The sequence below is a fragment of the Haliaeetus albicilla genome, chromosome 17 (genome assembly GCF_947461875.1).
Source record: "Haliaeetus albicilla chromosome 17, bHalAlb1.1, whole genome shotgun sequence".
In the NCBI taxonomy this organism is placed as follows: domain Eukaryota; kingdom Metazoa; phylum Chordata; class Aves; order Accipitriformes; family Accipitridae; genus Haliaeetus; species Haliaeetus albicilla.
The window spans coordinates 20977345-20983662 of NC_091499.1; positions in this window are offsets into that span (position 1 = coordinate 20977345).

Here is a 6318-nt window from a genome sequence, read left to right on the forward strand (position 1 = left end):
GCTAGGAGTGGATCCAGCCGCCCCTGGGCTCCTCTCTGAGAAGGAGTCTAGAAAGCAAGAGGGTCTGCTTTCAACCTCCTGACTCGACGTGAGGGATCTCTTTATTCCCTGCGTTGATATATGTGGTTACACGGTTTACAGAAGTAGTCTCATGCCAATTCCTGTTGTGAGAAACCCCACCACCTACTACCATGCCTCCCCTGTTCAGTTTGCTTCTGTCATGAATAACATTTTTAACTGATCCTTTGGTGTCGTTTCACCCTAATTTAGCCCGAGGGAATTCCAAATTCAACACTACTCCCTGGTCTGTGCAGCCTGGGTCGTGACAACCGGCTGCTGTCCATAGCCTCAGAGGTGGTGGCTGCTGAGTGCAGGATTTAGCATCATTTCTAGCTTTCTTCAGGCATAGCTAAAATCTGTGCTGGTTTGGGCTTTTTTTAATCATTGTGTAGATGTTTGAAGATGCAGATACACATCTAGTTAATCTGTTAGAGGCATAGTGACCTTTTAAAAAAATTGGTTCTTAAGAGGACATGATCCTGGAAAGCTTTCCTAGGGGATTTTGGTGATCTTTACACTGCAGAAGTGAAGGGATTCAGCATAGCAAGCAGCCAGAGGAACGTGGCAGGCTGTACTTTCATTGTGGGCACTGCAGTCTCCACTCTGTTTGTTGGAGCTTGCACCAAGTGTTCTGGAAATAAACAGATCAGATGCATCCTCTGTTCCCCAATTCCACTTACCATTGCTACTCTAAGAGGCTCCCGTAATCTCCATGGGTGCTGAGAGAAACAAGGAGAAAGATGTGAGTAATACGTCAGTGAGCTCCAGTTGCTGGTCAGCAACCATTCGTCACCTGTCAAGTGCTTATCAGTACGTACAGTCACACTGCCTGTCACCTCCAGCAGGAGTAGCTTACACACCAGAGCTTACAGGGCCAGAATAGGACCCCACTCGTAAACCCCAGGAATGCTTTGGGACTTGGGGATAGCCAAGGTACAGACGTGAAGAAATTAACTTTCTGAAAGGGTCTGTTACGTGTAGGATAAAAACGGTAACAACAAAAAAAGCCAACACCTGCCTGGCATCCAAGATGGGCAGAAAAGTTGCATCTCTGAAAGCCAATGACATAAGAAAGAGCACAGGCAGGGTAATTTCTTGAATTGGACAGAATATGAATACAGTATTAGGCCAAAAAACTTAGATTTTAACTTCTGGAAAAGCCTATTGGGAAGTAAAGTAGGCAAGAGCTTGCAATCAAGACCTAGCCCTTTCCCAACGATGACAGAGAGAGACTTTTTATGAGAGCCTGTACTGACAGAACAAGGGGCACTGGTTTTAAACTGGAAGAGGTTAGATTTAGCTTGGATATGAGAAAGAATTTTTTTATGTTGATGGTGAGGCACTGGAACAGGTTGCCCAGAGAGGCTGTAGCTGCCCCATCCCTGGCAGTGTTCAAGGCCAGGTTGGATGGGGCTTGGAGCAACCTGGTCTAGTGGAAGGTGGCCCTGCCCATGGCAGGGGGGTTGAGACTAGATGATCTTTAAGGTCCCTTCCAACCCAAACCATTCTGTTATTCTATCATTGCCACCAAAACCAGGTCTTCACTGACAGATGAAGATAGAAAAAGGCTTTCATAGGTTTTAAGTGTTGATCCACTAGTGGTATCAGCAAAGTAAAGGAAAAGAAAGGCAGGCTTCCTAAGGAGTCTTGTGATGGGTGAGAGCACCCTCTGTGGATTCAGGATTGAAATGGTTGGAGAGACAACTGTAGCCCTTGGCTTCAGAAAAGAAATCTTCAGTCACAGGCAGGGTGATCTCAGAGTAAAACTATGACAGCAGGAAGGTGAGCAGCTGTTCTGCTTGGCTGCATCGATCTGTCCTGGATAAGCTTTTCTATCGATCAGACCTTTTTATTGGGGCCAGACATTGCTGAGCAGGTTACGCTCGTTTCTGCAGCCTTTAAATATTTGGATTGTGAGCTAAAGAAAGGCAAGGCTTGGTTAATGACTGACGTGAGTGACAGGCGAGCAGAGCCAACATGCGTTCTGAGAGGTGTAGGAACAGGCACATCACAGCTGGTTTTTGCTGGACTGTTGTGGTTTAAGCCCAGCTGGCAACAAAGCACCACAAGGCCACTCGCTCAGTCCTCCCCCGTGGTGGGATGGGGAGGAGAAAATACAACGAAAGGCTCGTGGGTCGAGACAAGGACAGGGAGGGAGGTTTAATCCCTCCCAGGTTCAACTTTACTCCTGATTTTCTCTACCTCCTCCTCCGCAGCGGCGCAGGGGGATGGGGAATGGGGCTTGGGGCCAGTTCATCACATGTTGTCTCTGCTGCTCCTTCCTTCCCCCTTGCCCGCCTCCTCACTCTTTCCCTGCTCCAGCGCGGGTCCCTTCCACGGGCTGCAGTCCTCCAGGCACAGACTGCTCCAGCGTGGGCTCTCCCAGGGAGCGGTGGCCATCTTGGGGGCATGCACCCCCTGCTCCTGTGTGGGCTCCTCTCTCCCCGGGCTGCAGGTGGGCATCTGCTCCCCCGCTCCCCTCCGTGGGCTGGGGGGGGACAGCCTGCCGTCTGGTCTCACCAGGGGCTGTGGGGGCATCCACCTCCTCCGGTCCCCCTTCTCCTCCTCCTTCTTCACTGACCTCGGGGTCTGCACAGGGGTTTCTCTCACATTCCAATCTCCTCCCTCACTGCAGGTTCCCCTTCTTAAATCTCTTCTCCCAGAGGTGCTGCCACCACCACTGAGGGGCTCGGCCTTGGCCAGAGGCAGGTCCCACCTGGAGCCGGGGAAGCCCTGTAGCTCCCCCCCGCTGCCAAACCCGAAACACGGACCTTCAGGGGGCTTTTAGACAAGGCAGGCTCACATAGACTGTGTGTATGTGAAGCATACATAAACTTATCTGGGAATCAGCTGCGCATCTTCTCTTCATCAGCCACGACTTTAAGGTGATGGAGTCCATCTGATAACATGCTCAAGTGTCCGGGCAGATGACATGGCAAAGTGGCTGAACAAGTTTTTTTAATGATCTTCCCAAAACAGAGAATCTGCCACTGGTCAACTACCAAATCTCTAGTGGCACCGAGTACTGAGTGGTGGGAGACACACAAATGCTTTTCCTCCTGCTCAGAGTTCAGGGTACGGACCGTGAATTGGGAAGTGATTGCCCCTTCTGCCCCGCTGTCACTGCTGGAATGAATTTCCTGCTCCAGGACGTGGGCATCTGCCATTCTTAGTCTGCATGGTCAGGAACTAAATGAAAGGGCTTCCTTGTGGAGGTACTGCTGAGAGGTCATAAAGGGAAGTTTGGGTGCCTTGAGAAGTGACTGACAAGTTCACTGGAGGCTGCCCAGGTGACTTTGCTGTCCAAGCCACCTCTGCATTAACTACAGAGGAATCCAACCCGATGCTGGTTGTGAGGCGTGGAGCCCAGAGCGGCCAGCGTGCCTGCCCTTGCACAGAGGGATGACCTGATCCAGAAGGCTTTGCCGGGTCCTGCAAGAGGCAGGCACCGTCAGGCTGCGGGTACAGGACCCAGCGGTCACTGGCACAGCACGCAGCATTATCTGACAGCTTTGCACGTTTCACCCGCTGCAGGAGCGACGTTACACGCTGCAGCATCTGCCAGCCTGCGTTACGGAGCAGGGCACGGGAAGATCCCGTGAAGGAGTAGCAGGGAATTGCTCACACAGCAGTTGGACTTGGGTCTGGCAGAAGAGTCAGCCTGGCCGACTAAAGCAGGCTCATACCGACACTCCTGGCCTACAGACCAACACAGACAGAAGGGGGTTATACTCTGACCCCTCTGGCCCCCAAAATAATAGGCAACTCTTTTTTCCATAGAACAGAAAAGGACCAAAGTGTTTCTGGGTTGGTTTTTTGTGTTTGTTTTTTTTGTTTTTTTTCTGTTTTGTTTCTTGGGGTTGGTTTTTTTCTGTGATGGCATGTCAGAACTGGACAGTCTACCTTCAACACCTACCAAATTGCAGTACTCAACAGCCTGTGCAGGCCAATTCACTGTGGTCATTCCATCATGGCATGCATGGGGAAAGGAATGCAAAAGTGGGGTGTGTGGGAGCCATGCAAATCTGAGTACTGCTGAAGCTAAAATTCTTCAGCTTCCAGTGCTTCAGTATTCAATGCATACATAGACAAGCACTTCAAGGAGACCCTGGGTTTTTTTAAATTCTTGGAACAAGGAGATAGGAAGCAAGAGAGACAAGGGACAACATTACATGACATAAAACCGAACTCCTGGATTTTATACAAGTGATCAAATCTCAAGTGTAGGATGTGATCCTATTGAGTGACTCATTCCTACTGCTGACTGGTACCTGGGGATTTTCTTTTCACAGGAAACATTTGTAGACCTTGCCAATGCACTACCTGACGAGTTAGCTAACTGAAGTGGTACATTCCTGAAAGTGTAACAATTGAAGGAATATTTTGCCTCCCAGAGAAGTGAGCACGAACACACAAGACTACAAAATTCCTCCGGAAACAGTGACAGTCGTTTTGCCATAATGAAATTTGTGAAGGAAATTGGGAATGATTACTTGACATTTGTGTGTGGGGAGGTATTAATCAGCTGATCTTCCTCCAGCCTTCAGTAATTACAATTTGTTTCCATCTATTAACACAAATTTTAGTGTGACTGGACACGTGGTGATTTTGCCCATTTTTTTGACTGGGAAGTCATGCTAAATTTTTAAAAGGAAAATAAGGAAAACCTAGTAAAAAAAAGCCCAAACCAGGTCTGTTCTATTCATGGTTGTCTTGTGGGGGGAGCGGAGGAAGAGAAGTGGGAAAAGAACATGTCATATTCTCCAGAACATTCTCCCTTCTATTACAGCTCTTCCCTTCCTGTGAGAATCAAAGTTCTTTCCGAATTTTTAATGGAAGAAAAATGCTCGGTGGCGACCACAGCCCCATCATGGAACTGATCAGGAAATGGGAGTAAGTAGGTGGTCTGCCATGTCACAGGCTTTTATGGCCACTAACTAGAAAAGGCAGCACCTGGAAAATGACAAAAATGAAAAGGAATATGCTGGATAAGAATAATACAGTGTAAGGGCTAATCTCCTGCCAGTCAGATAAGGTATAAGGAAAATGTGAATGTGATGGGAGTTTTGATTTCGTTGGGAGTCATCTGCTGCCGGCACTGGCACTGGCCAACCCAGGGCAGCTCCTTCAGCCAGAGCTCTGCTGCAGGAGAGGTGGCCTCAGAACAGGATCTGTATGAGCTGTGACAAAGATAATGATGAGTATTATGTATTCTGTGAGCTATTTCTGCAGGAAATTAAGACTATCACTACCAGTGAGAAGTTTAGATGAATGACTTTTATAATGGAGAGGGTAAAAAGAGGGTTTTGAAAGCACTGTTATTACTAGAAATTTATCTATCTTAATATTTACTAGGACAAAACAGTAGGTAGGAAAGAATGAAGACAAAAAAGTGCGGATTTCATTCTTTTTCTGTCTTTCTTAGCAAAGACAATCCTAAGAGAGAATTAAGAGGGAACTAAACCATCACTTCATCTATTCATTTTAAACAACTACAAGCACATTTAAAAAGATGTTTTCAGCATGTTCCTGAGGAAAAAACCCGTAACTCCATTGGTGCCGAGCTGCAGTAACAATGAAAAAAAATCAGGAAGTCAAACCGAGGAAGTGAAGAAATTTTGGCAATGATGGTGATGGAATTTGTTTCATTTACTCAGAAAAATCATAGGCTTGAACCTGCCACGCTTGGTTCTCCCGTAGATTTTAAGTGCAATCAATCAACTAAAATGTGCATGGTAAGTAAGAACACTTGTCAATTTATGCCCCATCCTCTGCACAGGCAAGCTTAAGACATTGAATTTTCCAGCTGTTTCACATCCCTTTAATCAGTGAAACAAAATCTGAATAAAAATAGACTATGAATAAAGCCTGCATATTATTTTCTGTGCTTCTTGGGGCTGTAGAATTCATGTTAGCCCCTTCCAGCATGAAATTAGACCCAGTGTGCGTTTGTAGAACATCGAGCACACAATTCTCTGTTTCTCACTGCTATAACATAATATAAATATAAAAAAAATAATTGAAAAGAGACAAATGACAAATTTTTAAAAATGTACCTAGAAATAAATTATATGCATTTTGAAGATAAGAAAAAACTACTCACAAACATTTCCTAGAACATGAAACACTTTGGTGGCTGTAATGCATCAGCATAACAACGTGGCTGACTTCCAAGTAAAGATTTTTCTCATTTGCAAACTTGTTGATACTGTCAGCTGAATACAGTTAATGGGCAATAAACTGATGCATACCTGATCT